This window comes from Aptenodytes patagonicus, chromosome 3 (assembly GCF_965638725.1).
Source record: "Aptenodytes patagonicus chromosome 3, bAptPat1.pri.cur, whole genome shotgun sequence".
NCBI lineage: Eukaryota > Metazoa > Chordata > Aves > Sphenisciformes > Spheniscidae > Aptenodytes > Aptenodytes patagonicus.
Window position 1 is genome coordinate 102,637,301 of NC_134951.1, and position 19,777 is coordinate 102,657,077.

The 19,777-nt window shown below is 40.0% G+C and overlaps 1 long non-coding RNA gene across 3 annotated transcripts in view; it reads left to right on the top strand.

Annotated features, from left to right (window-relative positions):
• The window catches only part of LOC143158474 (uncharacterized), a 60,353-nt gene extending 47,474 nt beyond the window's left edge, over positions 1 to 12,879 (top strand). For 2 of the 3 annotated variants that reach the window (XR_012995002.1, XR_012995003.1), the window contains exons 2-4: positions 4,803 to 4,894; positions 8,460 to 8,561; positions 9,406 to 12,879. This is a non-coding gene — a long non-coding RNA (uncharacterized LOC143158474). Of the gene's footprint in view, positions 1 to 4,802; positions 4,895 to 8,459; positions 8,598 to 9,405 lie in introns of all 3 variants that reach the window. The other variant, XR_012995004.1, reaches the window with a different exon arrangement.
• The last annotated feature ends 6,898 nt before the right edge of the window (positions 12,880 to 19,777 follow it).

Genomic DNA, 19,777 nt, shown 5'->3' on the forward strand with positions numbered 1-19,777 from the left:
TTTCTCTGCATTCAGGATGCAGTTCAGCCTCCTTCCTCCCACAGTTCTCAGCAATGAACTGTTGTTGAGTGACGCAGCTTGCTGCTGCGTGGCTAACATAATCTTCTGTAGTTTCCCAAGGTACTGACAGTTCCCCAAAACTCTTTAGCCAGTTTCAGGCCCTTCTTCAGCTCCTAAAAGTATCTCCTTTTCAGCAGCTTTTCAAAGTGCTAATTCGCAGCCCACTGCTCCTTTTCTCACATTGTCTTTACTCCCTCTAAAATAAATCTCCTTCTCTGACCCTATTTAACCGTCTTGTGGTGGTTACAGAGACACCAGCCTCCCAATACAGTGGGAGTAACGCTGATACTGATTTACTATTTCATTGCTGATTAGAATTAGTCTCTCCAACTGTTTGTCTCAATGATCAGCATCATTCTTTTTGCAGCACTGATATTTTTCAGCTCTACAAACTCTTACATTTTCTAGCCTGATGAAAGGTGCACATAATCAGCTAGCGTAACCATTGATACAACATAATCCATGGAAATATACGTAATGAGAAGGGAAAACTTTAGTCTTGTTTATGGTCATTTATGGTCATGTGCTGAAGTACTGTAACTGGTTTTAGATATTTTGTTTTAAAAAAGTTGGCTAAATCTTGAGCTATGTAAGAAAAGTGATGGTAAGCTTGCAAAATAAGACCCACGGTATGATGTTAAGTCGAGAGAATTAATCACGTTAATTCCAGGAAGTTTAAAGTGACCTCTTATTGTCCACAATAGAGAGGAAATGAAAAAGAGATGATACTTGATTATTCTCATTAGTTAACAAGAAAGAAAGAAAGAAAAAAAAAAAAAGTGGCCCTAAGCATTGTGAGGGAAAAATTAGGATTATATATCAGGGAAAAGTTTATAAACATAAGGACTCATAGCCAAGGAAACCAGCTGCCAAATGAAGCTTTGGAATCAGCACCACTGAAGATATTCAGGTCTCGGCGAGACATCCATCTATCAAAAAAGGATAAAGAAATCAGTCCAGCCACAATATAGGGATAATCCAACAGAGTTCCCTGCCAAATTTCTACCCCAAATAGTGTACGATTTAGTTGGAATGGAAAAGGAAAGCACTTTGGCTTGCTAGATCTTTCACTTAATCTTGAAAGCACAAATTCTTCTCTCTTTTAAAAAATATTATTACTACTAACGTTTTAAAAAATTTTATTTATTGTATCTGGAATGTGTAGGCTTTGCTGTAGTTTCAGACACATTGATCCTAGCTTAGAATGTTGTTACATTTTCTTGAAATTTTTAAAAATAGTATCCATTTAGAATAATAAAAAAAAGCTCTTAGAATGAAAAATTGTTTCACGACATCTTTTCATAGCAACTTTCTGGATGTTGTCAGATCACTTATACCAAGCCTGAGGAAGGACCATCAGGAAGATATTTATTTTTTGTATGCTTAATTAGAGGTATGTAGGATGGTAAGACTGGAGAGTTAGGATGGTTATAATGGTATGGTTAGCTTTTTTTCTCTATGTCACGACTTCAAATACAGGCCAAGAGGGACATTTCTCATTCATCACTTCTGAGTTACTGTTCAGATGGGTGGTAATGACCTAGTTCTAGTGGGTAGGTGGGTAACACTCATACAATACAGTGTTCAAGACTGAATTGAGCTGGCAGGCTAAGACTACTGGTTATCAAGAACTGGGGTTCAGATTTTTAAGGGTATCTAGGCCTTTAACGTTCAAGCAGTTGCCTATTGCAATTTTGAGGAGTTTGAAAGCGCTCACCTTTGGCTGAAGTGAGTGGAGTTAAGGTACCTAAGCTCTTTACAGAAAGCTAAATATACATTTATCTGGAACATTGAACACCTTTAAAATTACAGCCTAGCACCCTCAACAAATTTTCAATGAAGCTCTGATTCACCACTTTTCAATGCAGCCTCAATAAGCCTCTGATTTCCCCATTGTTTATACCAGCACATACTGTACAAGAGAAGATGGATGACAGTTTGTTAGCTTTCAAGTACACTGCTGCAAGCGTAGTCTCCTTTCATGGCAACGTCTTCCAAAGCATCAGTCATATCAGAGATAGCAGGCTAGCACAGAGATGAAGCAGATAACAGTTTTAAAGAGGCTGTTTCAGAAATAGAATTAGCCTTAAATAACAAATGAATCTTCAGACTAATTGAGTGAGTACTGATTTTCTGCAGAAATGTAACATGTAGGATTTAATATTTGCAAGCACGGTACCATCCATACCTTGCATTGCCTAATTTATACTGTGAAAATTAGTGCTAGTTTCCAAGAAATGCTGTAGAGTAGATCAAGGCTAATTCTTTGCAACAGTAAGTCTGCCACATTGCCAATTTGCATTATGAAAATGTGTCACATGATGGAAGGGAAGTATGAATATCTGCTATCTGTTGTATACAACTGAAAAGGGAAAACACAGAGTGAAATCATCAAGCCACATTAGCCAAAGTGAACAGATAAGAAAGGGTATAACACTGGAATTGTAAACAATCAAGCAGAGATTACACCTCTATGTGGAACTGTGCATGCTTTTTAGATGTGAAAACGAAAATGTTGATAGTAGAAAATAAAAAAATCTAGCACTATTTATTGCAGAAAATGTTCAAAATGCTGTATGGATGGGGCAATAATTGTTATGTGTATTAAAAAAATGCTATCTTGTGTGTCACTTGAAACTGGTCTGCAAACGACACAACTTATAAGCAGGGAAATTAACTGCCACTGGAGTCAGGTTGGGCTCATGTACGTATGTGCATCCTGTACCCTCACACCCAGCTTCTTGCCACAACTCCGACGGTGTCACCGACTGTGTGCCACAGCTCTCACTGCTCCCCATCAGACTAGCCTGGCATCCAGCACACCCTTCTCAACCACCACAGGAAACAGCTCATGCATGTGCTGCTCATCGCCTCTATCTTCCCTTCTGAACATTTCTGTGAAACCACATGTACTCAAGTTTGTAAATATGGACATCAGATAAAATGCAAGAAAGCCTCACCATCGGAAGATCTTGCCTTTGAATGAGGCAGTCTCTATTTTCCTCGCTCCTTCCCCCTCCACCATCAAGAGAGAAACCACAATGACAGGAAGAGTGCACCATTTCCTCTCGAAGAGACTCATTGCTGCTGTCAGTAGCTCACATTTACCCAGATTTTGCTCTTTCAGCGTTGACACACTTTCAGCTGCACAAAATATGAGACTTACCTGTACATTTTAAGTCGCTTAAATAGGACATTTTGGTAGAGGAAACAGTCAAATCAGGTTACCACATAAAGGGAGCTTTTATAGTTGACCATTCAGGCGGTGCTGCTGACTGCTGAGCTAGCTCTTAGTAAGAATGTGCAAGTTGTGCTATTTTTACTTGCTACTTGTCTAGCACTGGACTTGTTTGGAATAATTAATTTATTCTCGCATATACAGGTATATATCTGGCAACAAGAATTTAGAGGAATTTTCTGAAGCTAATAGAATCCTCACAAGACTTCCATTGAGGAGGGAGAAAGAAAACCTTGCTGAAAGAAGCTTTGAATGAACTTTAGAAAAAAGGTCCAAAGATACCTCAAAATACTCATGTTTTTGCCTGTGGCGAGCACACTTCATTACCCTTGTCATGCCACTTCATAACTTCTTGTTAACTTTTTATATTTTACCCGGTCATCTAGTTCAGTGGGTTTTATTCCCTGGTTTTCAGCCACTACCCTTTCCCAGATTTCACTCTTTCCGGCTTGCACACAGACACCATCTGGCTTTACCCTCGGGGTTTCCTAGACAAGGGCAATCTAGTTAGCCTTGTGAAATCCAAACCCCAGGCAAAACAAAAACTGTACAAAACCTCCATGAGACAGGCTTTTTCACTTCTGTGTGAGGGGCATCTACATTACCCATAGCAACTGTCAGAATGGAAATCACATCTTGAGCAGTAAGTTATCTTTTCAACCAACCTACTCTTTCCCCCAAACTTTTTCTTTCCATTTACTGGAGTTACTACAAGTCTGTTCTGGTCAAGAGAAAGTTTGACCAGTGCGTGTGTGTAATTACAGAGCTTCAGAGTAGAACATCATGTAAGAAACTGTCTATAAAAATGCTTGGAATAAAGTAGATTGAGAACAGATCTACTAAAGAAATTAGGAAGTCGTTCCAGTGTTCTTTTCTCTTCTAAATGACATAGTGCAAATAAATCTATGAGGCAAGATTCTGGACAAAGACATTCCTTTGAAAAGAGACCACAAGATTTCTGGTCTTCTTAATGAAGAAAACAGAAAGAATTGGTCTCAGTCTGGGACTCTCAAAATGCTGATCCTTTTGAACAATGTGGACCAAGTACAGAGTATTGTCCAATGTAGTCATCCTTGAGCAGAAATAAACCAAATTTCTGTGTGCTCAGACTGTCTCATAGGAGCTGAAAAAACCCCCAACCCCTCCCTTTCTTTTTTATGTTTGCTAGTTTCCAAAGCTTCTAAAGGAATTTATTTGGGCAAGGCATTTCAAGCTGTATATCTCATTTTCCCTGAGAAATTATGATCTAGTTGCACAGTTCAGTGGTTTGGAGCCAGATACTCTTTTATTTCAGGCTTTGGGAATCTAAAGTCAGTAGGGAACTGCATATTTACATAGGTGCAATTCTCTAGTGCTGGCCACAGAGTGAGGACTGAGGTGAGTTCTCCGCAACACCACAGCCATCCCAATTTCTAAACTATAAAGACTTCATTTTTATTTTTCATTGTTTGTTGTATTTTGTTGTCTCTCCTGACTTAACAGTTACTCCTGTGTGTCTTCACAGGAAAAATACATACCACGGTCCTGCTCTGACAGCATAGGCTCAGTGAAATGAAGAAGACAAGCAAGTTTTCTACTGTTGTACACCATGGAAAGGTAAAAATATAATCAGCCACATTCTCTGCTTGGCAGTCACAAGATTGGAAAGGAGGGTATATGTAGTGATAGTTGGGGACCAGTGATATAGATGATAACTTTCAACTTTGTTAAATGCCCTGTGAAAAGCAGTATATAGTGCTGTCTGCTTTCAATATGACTGAGGTTGTATGACATTTAGATGATAAAAGACGGTCACGTAAGAATTAGGTAACATATCAGATGTGCTATCTTTGCTTTACAATGTTCCCCAGTGAAAACTATGATTTCACTGTGGTTTAACGAGCACGCCCTGATGACATTGGTAGGTTTACATTTTGACATGATCAGAAGAGTAGAAGTAAACTGGCTAATGTTAGCAGGGAGCAGTGTCAGATGTTAGTTAGTTAGAATTTTGTAGTCTAGAACTGGGTTTTTGTTGCTCTTTGAGCTTTCTTCTAAAACAGTGGCCTTTTCAGTCAACACTGTACAGAGAAAAATCTTGCTGGTTGAAATTCTTGTGTCAGTTAACAAACTCAGTTATTTAGCAACAGTCTTAGAAGGGTGACTTTTAAAGGATGTGAGATGTAAATCAGCAATCTCTGTTTTTAACCACAGTGGATGCACAGGTTCCCTTTGAGTCCTAATGAAGGAGTTTGGAGCTGGAGACCACAATATGTTTGAATTAATTTTGATGTTTATTCTGCAGATTTCCAAGGTATCGAAGATGTGGCTAATAATAATAGCAGGTGTCGTCTGTTTCTCTCAGCATGCGGCATGAAAGTAGTGTGGTTACACAGCTATGCATTATTTACATGGTGTCAACATGTCAGCAAGTGGGATGGCAGAGAGCCAGATTAAATCACTTCTCATTTTAAATACAGGACACTGAATAATAATGCTGTGTCACACTTGAGGACACTGGAATCTGGCAAATCAGTAGTAGCTCAATGTGCCAAGCTCATTTGAATGGCTTCCTCCCACCCCCGAATGATGAAGGAATCAAAATCAAAAGTCAAGGAAACTGTGTAAAGTTGGTGGGGTTTTTTTCGTGTTTTTTTTTTTGTTTGTTTGTTTTTTTCCTCCCTTGAAGCAGGAGTGTCTACTCCTGAGAATGGGCGACTACCCTATGGAACATAAACCTGAAAGGAGGTTGTAGAGAGGTGGGTGTTGGTCTCTTCTCCCAAGTAACTAGCGATAGGACAAGAGGAAATGGCCTCAAGTTGCGCCAGGGGAGGTTTAGATTGGATGTAAGGAAAAATTTCTTTACTGAAAGAGTGGTTAAACATTGGAACAGGCTGCCCAGGGAAGTGGTGGAGTCCCCATCCCTGGAGGTATTTAAAAGACGAGTAGATGAGGCACTTAGGGACATGGCTTAGTGGGTGGTGGTGTTGAGTCGACGGTTGGACTCGATGATCTTAGAGGTCTTTTCCAACCTCAGTGATTCTATGATTCTATGATCTGTTTGCCATTTATCTTTGTTGTCTCTGTAAGTGGTAAATCTGGTACAATTACTTACTTTCATTAGTTTTTTGTAGAAGCTAGTGCAACAGGTCCACAATCTCAAATGGTAAGTGTATTTGTAAGAGGCAATCACATTATTTAGAATGGGTGCTTTAAGGGTTTGAGGTCTCCCAAGAAAATCTAGGAGTGCTGTTCTCAGCCATTGCTTCTTCTGTACCAGCTCTGGTTTCTGTATCACCCCTAGAGCTGGTTCACCTTGCCAGCTAGTAGAAAACTAACTCAGCAAAATAAAAGCATGAATAGTTTTCTCTTGGTTTAGTAATCCAGTTGAGTTCACTGAGGAGCCATGGGAAAATCAGCGAAAGTGGAAGGGAAGGAATGGGCCTGCATGCCAGGGAAGGAAAGATGCAAGGAGAAGTGGAGGGAGCAGGACTGTTAGATAAGCAGCTCCTGCGCACAGCAACTGTCTACAACAGTTGAAGGAAAAAAAAGTGTAATAGAAGTACTGTAAATAAAAGCCTCTGTCATGGGATGTACCTTCAAATACTTTACCCAGTAAAGTGAATGTCACTGTCCTCATTTTATAGGTGGGGCAACTGAAGGTGTGTTGCAACTTGTTTGTGGTGGCACAGTAGAGGTGGGACTAAAGCAGAAATGGCCTTAACTCCTAAGCAAGGACACTACTTGCTGGCCCTCTGTAATATGTATCCCTAGGACAGTGAAGTCAGACAGCTGCTGAAGAGTGAGATTTGTGTTCATGGGGAAGATGAGACCCCAGCAGCGCACTCTCTTAGCTAGTGCTCAGTGGTCTCTTGGCAGTGTTGTGTTGTTTCCTGCAATCAGCTCTGCCAGGGAATCTTCTTTGCAGATCCTATCCTCAACAGCTTTCCTTTACGTCCTTTGCATAGAGCTGAACTCTGTCCTGGATAAGAGCTGAACATTTAGGACGAGAGGAAATGGCTTCAAGTTGCGCCAGGGGAGGTTTAGATTGGATATTAGAAAAAATTTCTTCACTGAAAGGGTTGTCAAGCATTGGAACAGGCTGCCCAGGGAAGTGGTGCAGTCATCATCACTGGAGGTATTTAAGAGACATGTAGATGTGGCACTTAGGGACATGGTTTAGTGGTGGACTTGGCAGTGTTAGGTTTACGGTTGGACTCGATGATCTTAAAGGTCTTTTCCAACCTAAATGATTCTGTGATTCTATGAATACAGCCGTACTGCAAAACCTCACCCTAGAATGGTTAATGCACAGGGAGGGAGCTGTTGGAAGGTTAAAAGAAGCATCCAAAATACTGGGATTCATTTTACCTTGTCACCATAATACCCTTTTTATGAAACTAGAGCTATGTATGCTCATAAAAACCTTTTGCTTTTTTTATTTTAAAGGATAATGCAACCGTTGGAGTCTGTGCACAGTTATTTCAAGTTAAACGCTTAGTTCAACATTCCACTTCCATTTCCTGGTAGAAAATGTTTTATATGAAAGCAACTTTAACCTTTCAGAAGGGTTCATTTACTGTTACGTTTGGTATCAGCTTTCCAAAAAATGCAGTCTGCATTTGGTGTATTATAGGTTCTGGTTTTAATATTGGTTTAGAAAAAAAAGAGTCTCATATGCCATAAGTCAGAAATAAAACATTGTGCCAGAATTCTCTCTATACATGAATTCACCCTGTGAGCAAGTGGTTTAAAGTAAGTCTGATCGCTTAAAGCCAAGACTTGGGCTCAATCTATCCATGAACCAGCTGGTAACAAATAACACATTCAACTTGCGGTCACGGGAAACTGTTAGGTTGCCTTTTTATAGACAACTACAGCCCTACAGCTCCTGAAGCACAAGGGAATATCATACGGACTTGGAAAGTGTTGAACACCTACCATATGCACATAAAGAAGGGTAATAAAGATGAAAGGCCTGAACTGAGCTTTAATTCCTATTTTTCTGCTTTTGATTTATCAGCTGCTTCTGCATTGCTACAATTTTCTTTGGCCTAAAATTAGGTAGAAGATGCTTGAACTGCTTAGTTTGATCAAATCAGTCAAACTTAGGCTTCCCTCTCTGTCAGTGTAACAGATGATAAATGTAAAATATTAAAGTACTTTCTTGCTTTCTTTTCAGCATTATCACGCGTTGATTTCTGAAGTGCTGACCGCTATAACAATCCACTGCAGTGGGCAATTCCCGGCCATATGTCACGGTTATGGAGGTGCTGCAGTCATGGTGAGACAGGCACCGAACTGGTAGAGCTGTATCAAGGTGACTCTGAACTAGAGCTAGGGCTGACTTGGTTGGGTGCAGGGCCGTAAAACCATGGCTGAGCTGCTTTTGGGACCTTAACAGCTTCTCTGCATAGTGCTGCAGTATGCTGTGGGACTATCTCAGCTGTCAGGTTTGCTCAGGAGTCTCTGCACTGTGGTCCATTGCCACATATGGATGTATTCTGGGAATTATCCTCCACAGGACTTCTGCCATCAATAAGCACCTCATACAGAAAAAAGGGCCTTCAGACAGGCCTGGCCATGAGTGAGACAATAAAGGCTAATCCTCAGTGCTGCTGAGCCTCAGCTTCTAATAAAGGGCTCAGAACTTGTAAGGGTAAAGCTTCAAAGTAAGTACAGATTTACAGAGGGAGGGCAGATAAGAGGGTTGTAGGCCACCCATCAAGACCACCTGGTCCTAATATATGGTAGCAGTCAGCCTTTGTGCGACACAGTCTTTCCATATCCTAACCCTGTTCCAGGGAGTGAGATTTCCAAGAATTCTGCTGGCGATGTACTTGTCAAAGTTGGGTGCACTACAGAGGCTGTCTGTCAGTCATACATAATAGTTTTATCACCCCTTGAACTGCGACAGTTTAATCTGACGGTGATGGTGAAGCAGAACCTTAGTAAAATAATGTTTATGACATTTAATTTCACTAATCTTTTCTGATGATGAATGCATGTCCAATGCTTTGAAGATGGAAAGGTCTGCAAAAATGCAAACTGTTATTTTATCTGGAAAAGTGTTTTGTGGCATCCCAAGGAGTATTCACATTTCTTATTCCTTTTTTGTGCATGTGCAGGAGTTCTCATGAATTTTCAGCAATGAGTCCATATGGGAATAATTTCATTGTGAGAAGAAGGCTTCCATTCTGTCATGAAAAAAGGCTGCATGAAAATCACGGAAAGCTACAGAAGAAAGTATCAGTCATTGTTTGAAAGCATTGTGGCCTATGGAGATGGAAACCAGAGCGTGGATTTGCCTCCAAATTTTATAAGCTTCTAGGAACCCAAATGATGAGAAACAAATGCGAAAAGTTCACAAAGTAGTGTTTGCTTAAAAAAAAATAATTCTTAAAGCCCTGTTGCTTTTACGATGAACAGACCTGGTGAGAAGGATATTAATTATCTTGAATACCACCATTTAAACAGGTAGAGCTATTTCCAGTATTTTTTGGTTGCCACCTAGATTAGTATTATACTCCTCAGTTGCTAACAATGAAGTTATCAGCCACTGGAACAAATTATTAAGAGGAACAGTGAGCTTACCATTTCTTGAGGTCTTCAAACTGAGAGTGGATGGTATGTTTTAGCAAACAATGGAGACACAGCTGGGTTAAATTACATGGTTGTACTAAAGAGAAGAGAACATGAGATATTCTATGTGGTCCTTTCTAGCCTTAAGAACTATAGGTCTATAATTTCACAAATACCATTACAAAGAACTCCTTAGAAGTAGTGATGACCATAGCAGCAATGCGAATCCATCTCCTGATTTGGGGCAGATTATTCCAAAGTATTTAAAAAAATTACAGACCATAGTACTGTTTTTACATGTTTCTGTCACTACAAATCATATTACTAGCATAATTTTACAATATTGGAAATCCCTTTTTGAGGACTAGAGAGACCCTTCCTCTCCCCGAAAGAGGTCAATGTACTTCAGTTCATGAAAGTGTGTAAACAAGTGAGCATGCATGCTGCTGCTTTCCAATCTGATGTATTTCAGTCACTAAAATCTGAAATAAGTAAGCTAGATTCACTCAGTGAAATAAAAGACAATCCATGAAGGAAATTCTAAGATACTTCTCATTATTGCAGACCATTTCTAAGCTAAACTGTAATTTTCTCCTCCTTGTAGGGTGATCTGGCACACTGTTTAAGAGAGAACCTTAAAAGAAGATTTTTTTTTTTTTCCCCCATAGCAATCCTCCAGTTGAGAACAGCTAAACCATTTTTTCCCAGATTTCCAGTGTTTTGGGGCATTGGGCCCTGCAGAAACTTAAATCTAGTGGAACAGTTGGAAGCTTGGGAAAGTTGTACCTGACTGAACAGCTGGAGATGAAAAGAAACAGTTTTTCAATGTTGAGACATATTTTTCTTACTATAAAGAAAGAAGGAATTAAGTGACTACATGCTTGGAAGAAAGACCTTGCCGTTTCATGATGGCTCTCAAACATCATCTTTATAACTCCATTGAACTGTTTCTCTGATAAAAACCCTGTAGCCTACACTACAAAGGGCTTTGAGTATATGTATAGCATATACTGTTATCAGCAATCACCACAATGGTCACAAAAGGTATTCCTTCAGTATGGTTAAACTGTCTCATTAATGATAAGACAAAATTACTCCTGTGCCAGTATGTCTTCCACCCACAGAGGTGGGTTTAGCAGCATAGCTAGGACAGCATAGTTGGGATGTCCTAACTAACACTAGGAGATCTGAAAAAACATCATGGTATAGCTTTTCAACTGTTTCAGGGAAAGCTTATGATTTTGTGTCCAGAATGGATATGCGTAATTCCAGAGGCAGATTTTTAGTTTTTAGGTTGTAGTCAATGGCTAGTTACCCTTGTTTCTGTGAGTGTCTAAAACTCTCTTCGTGGCTCACTTCTATATATGTACGTTGTGCCTAAATAAATATCTGAACTGTCCCTCAGCTGGAGGGCTGTCTGCAAGACATGCTTTAGCTAAACAGTGTGTGTCACTCAGATACAACGAAGGGAGCACAATATAAGAAAGCTCAGAGGAAATTTGGTAGCTTGTCTCATACAGGCATTCAAATTGCTTTATCAAGCAGTCTTTTCTGGTCTTAAGTTCCATAAATATGTAACTTGTGCTGATTCAAATAAGTTCAACTTTCTCTTGCTACTGTGTTTTGTGCTCTTGAGAAAAGATGATTGGAAAAGCTGGATGCTGAACAAGAGGAGTGGCCTCTGACTGCTCTTAAGCTTTTCAAATATATTATCCTTTAAAGAAAAACCAACCCAGTTTGTCATTACAGTTTCAGCATCAACAGTGACATCTATTTGCCATGCAAAGGCCATAGTAAAATATAGGTCTGTATGTTTAATACTTTGATTTCATGAATCTACAAGAATAATTTAGGTTGATTTGATTGAAGGAACTCCTCGGTTTTAGTCCCCTAAACACTATCTGTATAGCTCTCTTCTAAAAATTATAATGATAAAAATAAAAAAAGGGGGAGGGGAATAAGAAGTCGCTAAACATTTGAAAGGTTGGAGGTCTAGACTGTTTCCATTCATCAAGGTTGTTCTCAAAAGTAATTTTTGAGCCACACTGCAAGGAAACTGGGAAGAGCTTGAACGGCTAATATTCCCTTTGTTGTGTGGATATACAGAAAACAGTTTTCTTGTCCCACAAGCATTCTGTTGATTTTGAAATTTTAGGCCCGGCATGGGGCTCAGTGAATATATGAGCGACTTAAGAAACAGACAGACATATTTCATTTTAATGCTGACCTTTTTTTTTTTCTTTTTTAACCTTTTAATATAAACTAAGTTTCAACAGGAGAAGATGCTTTTAACAGCAAAACCAAGACTTTTTGTTTTAAAAATGTTGAAATGGCACATTTCTAGAATTTCAAAACCTGTTTTTCCAATTTTTTTGAGGACAGGAAGCTTTTCTGGGAATAATTTCAGTTTTGATGAATTGTCAGTTGTGACGATCTCGTCTTCTCTACGAAAGGCCTGTTCCCACTCCAAATACTAAACCCAGGCTTCCAATACTTTCCAGAAGTCTAAGATATGATTGCCTTAGTTACCTTACTGATGCATTAGAGTGAGACATAGATTTTGGGCAACTATCTTTATCCACTGGTGCAATAAGACAACAGTGAGAGTGTTGTGATGGTCTTAATTGGGATTCTTCTTCTTCTACAAGTACTTGAGATTGTAATAGTTCTGTGTTTTGTGTTTCTACATTTCACATACAGTTTCATGTCAATTATTGGTTCACAATTTGTAAACAAGTAGATATGAGTTACATGTGTGCTAGAAATTAATTTCATTAACATACTGAGTGTTTTTTTCCATTACATCTGTCAAGAAGGATTATTTTCCTATAACTAATGACCTTGGTTGTGTTGATCTGACAAAATTTGATGCCTTCAGTGAAGGATTATTAATGAACCCTGCTTTAAGAAGTCTGCATAGCTCTTATACCTGGAAAAGAACACTGGATTTTTTTCACTTTTGATGGCAATATTTGTATAAATTTGTATTACCTTAGAAATAAATTCCTTTCATGATTTGACTGAATGGACCATCTATTCTGCTAGGAAGAAACTAAGGTACAAATTGCCCTGCAGCCAGAGGACCCACCTGCTCTGCAGGCTGGAGATGGAGGGGGCCCCAGTGGTGGAACAGAAGCACCAAGGGCTGGGTAAGGTCTGCACAAATACTGCCAAATTATTCCAGTGAAAGTCACATGTGAGAAAAGAAATGCAAGTTGAGGTGTTCAGAGCTCTCAAAAGACGGGTTGGTTCATAGGGATTGAATAAGGAAGTTATCAAATAAGTGAGAAGGTATTTCTTCCTTTCTGAAGCTGAAAAGGCCTTGCACTCAGCAGGCTCTTCCCTTCCCTCCTCCAACCGAGCACTACTGTATAATGTCTACCAGTTAGTAACTGTATGTTACTTTATATGTGAACAAAGTACTGGCATTTTTAATAGCTTTCATAGGTCTTAATCCTGCTGTTTGGTAATATTTTAAATGTGTTTTATTCATAAAATTGCATAATTTACTCAGCTATACTTCCATAGGCACTGTTAATGAGTACAGCTTTAGAGCGTCAGGGCCCTGGGGCACCAACAGGCCGCAATGTCCCTGCCCGGCTCCCCCGGGGCTCCCCCACCCTGCCCACAGCCCAGGACCCCATGTCAGCCCCCCAGGCCGTCAGCCTCTGCCCCAGCGATGCCACAGCAGGGCTGGTCTCCAGCTCCCCATGGCCCTGCCCTGCCTGGCCGTGGGCCCTGCTGAGCCAGACCCACTCGCAGCTCCACAGCCCGGCCTGGCCTCAGCCTGTACTGGTCCCCAGGGAGGTGCCCGATGCCTGGGGCTGGAGCTGCCCCAGTGCCCCCCGGCTGCCCACTCCTGGCTGGGGCGGTGGGACAAGCCCTGGCTGGTGAGGGCCTGCCCTGGTGGACCCCTGGACAGCCCTCCACTGCTACCGGTGCCCGTGCTCCAGGGAGCCGCCGTCCCACACGGCACCCTGACACAGAGTTTGTGGTGAGCCCTTGCTACCCACAGTGTGTAGAAATACCGCCATTGTGTCCAGATACAGCAGATGCAGCCTTTTCTAACAATATATTCTTGTGAGGCAGCATGGGCCTCCAGAAGGAAAGGGCTCCTTGTAGCAGAGGTGCTGTCCTTTGTTCTCAGGAATGAACCATGCTTCCGATGAAAGCAGGTATTGGAAACTGCCTTTTATCTTACCTTTGTTGTAGTGTATTCCCTTAAGTACATGACTCTGGTGTGCTGTATGACAATAACGCAGCTGGACCAAAAGTGAAATTTTAAAACGTCAGCTTTCTGAAATTAAGTACAGGTTTACAGCTTTTCAGACTTGAAATAGCTCTACTCTTTTGTTTCAGGCTTAGCTGAGAAAGAGCTGAGATTTCCTGATGCAGATATTATCTTTACATAATAGCTTGTATCACAAGTTTTCCAACAAAAATGGTGAAGGCCTTGTCTGGGGATGCCTGGCTTCAATGGGGCTTCCAGCACAGTAAGTTCCAGCACAAACCATTCTGAAGCTCAGATGGCGTTAAGGATACACTTTAAGATATAGATGCATTCTCAGGTCTCTCTTTACTCTTCTTTCCTTTTTTTTTAAAGCAAAGTTTTGAAATCGTAACAAGTAGTCTGAGGTCCATCTGGAGACTGATTAACACTGTCTCTGGGATCAAGATGTCTTCATTGCTTGACAGCTGAAGGGAAATACATTTTCTCCCTTTCAGTGTGTTTGTATATCCTGCATATTATCAGAAGCACTCTTCTGAGCTGGAGGAATTAGCGGTGGCCTCTGCAAAGCATCAGCACTTCTCTGTAGTCCCAGAGAGGGATGGTGCTTCATGATGCATCTTTTTCCAAGTAATAGTTTTGAAAGATGCATCCCATTATCCTTCCAGCTTAGGAAACCAGAGTTCTTTTCTATTTTCTGTGCCAGGACCTCCTTCCACCCATATTGCAAACTGGCAACGCACAAAGAGCAGCTAGTGGAATATCCCATTAGCTAAATGTCTTACCAAAATTAAATGCCCTACTCGTGTATTAGCCTTCATGTAACAGAACACTCTGAGTTTCATCCTTTGCTGACTGTGCTAATTAGTAGCACCCTTTTGGTATCCAGTTAATTTTGTATTGTTTTAAATCCCAAATTTGAAGCATAACACCAGTGTTATTTTTGGACTGACAGAGCACCAGTGTATTGTAGAAGATCAATGGAGAGATTTTGGCAGTGGAGTAGGGAGCAACAGGGGCTTGTGGTGCTGCCCTTTGTGCTTGGAGTTGAGGCAGGAGTGGAGGCTTGTGATGGGGGGCAGGACTGCATGCTGCTTTCTGTTGGGCACAAGCAGTTTGCAGTTGAAGGCAGAGGAGATTTGGTTTTCGTGCATCTCTTGAGCACCGTGAAAGTGACTAACTGCTCTTTCATTCTGAAACTGAAAAAGAAGCACATCAGCTTGTGGTTCCGCTGCTAAAATCATTTGTTTCAATGGCAATTCTTGTTTCTGAATCCTGATGATCATTTGATTTTGCTGATTGTGAGTTTGGAGCATCTGCAGACTCAGGAAAATTTCATCAGCTTCTATCTGGCACCAGTTTTAATATCTTTCTTCATGACTATGGGATAAGTACTTCTCTATAAAAAGAAGAATAACGCTTCTTCTGTACAGTTATATGGCAATTAAAAAAAGGCAATTATTTGGAGGTTAATGGTAATGGCATTTAACTGCATTATCTACTTTACTGCTTACAGCTGACTCGTGGCACCGTCCTGAACCTACAGCTGCATAAAATGAGTGGTAGGCATCATAGTACATAGAAACCTTGCTGAAAATAATATTGCCTCTGAAAATCGAATGACCTCTCAGGAGCCTAGTCTTAGTACTAAATTTTTACTCTGATCATATTTATATCTTGAATTCTCACTGTCTGTTGGTTCAGAAGTAGATTTGGTTGTTGCAACCTCATCCTGTCATTGCATTACTTAAATATATTAAATATTATATAAATACTTATGCATAGATGTTGTCAATAGATAATATTCATCCTCAAAATTGAGAATACAGTTAAATGACTTCATAAATCAGGAAGGCATATAACATTTTGTAATGTTGATTTAAGTACCAGCCAGAAGAAGGGGCAGTGCTGATAAATAGCATGAATAGTTACGTTTAATTCTTTGTTAGGATAAAACAGAAGCACTGGATTCTGAATAACTTTATATTGGCTGCATTCTCTAAAAAATGATGCTCCTGACTATTTCAGGCATTTGAACAAGCTTATATATATACTACAAGCTGAATACAAGCCCTTTCTGTTGTTAGGAAATCATATTCTTAATACTTGAAGAAAAACCCAGTCTGTACACTGGGACATTTTTTTCTTTCCCACCTTTGGCAGCATGTCTTCTATACTTCCACACTCAGCTCAGAATAATATTTGCAACTGTTGTTATCCAAACAAAGATACCTACTATTATAGATTGGTCCTGACCTGACTTCATCATACCTCAGCTCCTGCCTTCAGCTTAAATTCTTGCAGGGGCAGCTTAGGAGTTTGACTGAAGGAACCTGTTGTTTGTAATACAGCTATGAAGGGCAGCATTTCATACTGACTTGCAAGAAGAGAAGATTTATTGTGGACTTAGGAGATGTTACTTTTATGCATATTTTGGAAAATTGAAGGGAAATAAGTAGCCTTCTACCCCCCTTCCACCCCTCTTCCCCCTGAAGCAAAGAAATTTGACAGCTGCGAATGGAACAGGCTGAAGCTATTTTGGAGATGGATGTTTAAGTTGTACAGCATGGATGGGATTCTTTAATAAGTATTCTCTCTTTTTCTTTCATTACATGAGGTTTTGCTTTTCTTGGATCACACAAATTCTTGTAAAAATGTAACAAGCTACTATTCTGAATATGCCAAATAAGAAACAGATGGATCTCTTTAAAGAATAGTCTATCAGTAATATTAATGGGATCTCATGTTTAGGGACCAGGCACCTCCCTTTCCTCATGCCAGCCTTCTTGGCCTGAACAAAGAGGCTCTTCTAGCAATGACTTGCACATGGCAAAGGAGAAAAAGGAGGTTTTGGTAGCTACAAAATAAAGCACGGCATTTTTTCTCTTTTCACAATGTATTTTTAATGTGCTATACCCTTGGCTATTATGCACAAGGTTGTCTGTGGTGGACTGATTTAAACACAAGGCTTGACCCTGTTGTCAATGTCTCTTTCACACCACAGTTCAACTGGTGTAACTCCATTGCCTCAGTGGAGTTCCTCTGACTTAAGTGTGATCCTCCCTGATGAATACCATGTAGAACTATATTCATGTGACGAAGCAAGAGCCTTCTGAATGAAGAAAATTCCAGTTGGTATAGCATACAATAGGATGTACATACTATTCCTTAGACACTGACTTATGCATTTTAGATTAGAACTTCAGGTTTTGCATTATCTTTTTGCTTTAGCTGAAGTGGCCCTGTACTCTCCTGTTCTCTTGCCTTGTGACAGCTTTCTCAATAAAGAAAGCTTAGCTCTATGAATGACTAAGTACCATGTTGATGTCCATCCTCCACTTCTTCATGAACAACAGCTTCATATCACACATAACATATATATATCTGTGCTATATACTATCAAAACCTGACCTACCTGCCGTGCTGAAAGTAAGCCAGAATAGCAGCTTCAGAAATGGCTGGAGTATGCCCTTTTGAGCTTATTATAGACTTCATGAATATACTTGGTGTGTCAAGCCTTGGATTGCCTGTGAGACGGCCAAGTGGGTGAAGGCAAGCATGAGACAGATTCTGTGATTCTTGTAGCCACCCTGACTGCTCCCGAGGGTGTTATGGGCAAAGCATGCGAGTTGCACAGAAGATGCACTTCAGAAAAATCAAATAATAAAGCTGAGATGTTCCTTTACTGCTGTTATTTTCTGCTACTTGGGATATTTCCAAAGTTGGGTGGGTGGGATGTACAGTACTTGTTTGTTGACGAAATGATAACTTAACCTAGATAAAGCACACACATACTGTTATTTTAATAAAAGAAACAAGGCTCACGTTTAAAAGGGAATATAATACAGTAAACATCCTTTTGTACTGGCCTAGTTATTTTTCTAAACTTGTGTGAGGCTGAAGTATTTGCCTTCCAAAATAGAATTTTTGCAAGAGTCTGCAAGTTCTGTAATACCTTTTCCAGTGTCTGTTGAGTGAGCCAAAGGTCTGTGGTCAAGTGGGCATCTCAGTTACCACTCTTTATTGAGTGTCTGATGCATTAGGCTTTAAGTCCCACAGACCTTACTCCTCCTGAGCAAAGCTGTTGAGCATTTAATTTTCAACTTCATCCTAGTTCCAAGGAAAACACCAGAAAATGAATCCAGTCTTCAACTGGTGATGTCCATGAATCTTGGATGTCCATAATGTTTTGGTTTAAACTATTCAAAGTGATCAGGAAGTTTTTTCGGGTTTTTGGTTTTTGTTTTTTTTTTTTTTAAATTTGATTTTAAAACAACCTGAAAACACAGGGAAAGAACTTACATTTTCAAATTTTAATCCTATTTCCTTAGAGTGCTGATTTTTTTCAGTAGTTATTGAAGTCTTGTTAGGATGTCCTATTCAGATTTTCTCACCTTTTTGTGCATCTCACCTTTAATGCATTTTAGAATGATTTTTAAGTAAATATTTGATACATCCAGTCTTGTTCTGTAGATGTTATTGCCACTCCTCTCAGACTGTAGTAAGATTACTACTTGTAAACAAGGTAGAGATCAGAATGGAGGTAGATGTGAGTGCCGCTACCCACCATACTGAGGGTAATTATGCCAAGTTACTGGCCTGGGATGTTCCCGCTCAGTGATAGCTCTCATCAGTGCATCTGGTTTATTGTAGAATTTCAGTGTTAAAATGAGTATGTTCCCTTGCTACCTTGTGATCTGTCAGAGGACTCTAGATGGAAACACCCTTCTTAGAGAGGAGAGATTAGATTAGGGAGTGAGAACTGGTGTGAAAATAAGTCATATTGCCTTCATAAATAGGTCTGTGTTCAGGATCAGTCCGATGTGAGGCTGCAGGAACCTGATGCCACCATCTGTGCTTAGACCTGCTACAATAGCAACCGTTACAACCTGCTCCAGGCCTTCTGCACTTCTGTCTCCAGCATCCCTGGGATCCTCCCAGGTGGCTTAGAGGGTGTTCATTAGGGACATCAGTATGGGCTCCCCACAGGAGAAGTAATGTTTCCTTCCTTTATAGCTGGAGCAAATAAAGGAAGCCCAGCAACTGCTTCGATGCCTAGCTATGATAACGGTGGGATGAATATGTCCCAGAATGAAGTTATGGTCTCAGTATGGTGGACAGAGTAGAAGCATTTGCCATATCTTGAAGGCAAGAAAAGGGTGCACGTGGAACATTGCCTGTTTTGTGTTTGGTATTCTCTTCCCATAACACCAAGTGTTCTGGTAGCACAAGCTAACTTGCATTTAGGAATCTTCCTAGAAACATTCAAAATAGTTTGTCTTTACAGTAGATGAAGATTACTTAAAAAACTGAGCTCCTGCTTGGTGGGATGTTTGAGGTTTCAGAATATATGTAGTTTATTTTTGTCTTGAATTAGAACAGAGAGTCAAAAGTGTTTGCAGAAAAAAATTTGAAATGTTTCTCTTTGATACTATCAGAACAAATATAAGAAAACAAAAATCCTCTCCTTTCAGAGAAGAAATGCTGGATATTTGATGATGACAATATTAATGACCTTTGAAAATGCATTATAAATCCAGGGCAATATCAACATTGGTATTAGTGGTGGATAAGTTTGCTTAAATAGCATTTAAAGCAGTTTATTAATGAAACACAATCTTTTGGATGTTTAGAAATGTCTTATTGTATTATTATGCCTAGAGCTTATAGTTATTATACTTAGAGCTGAC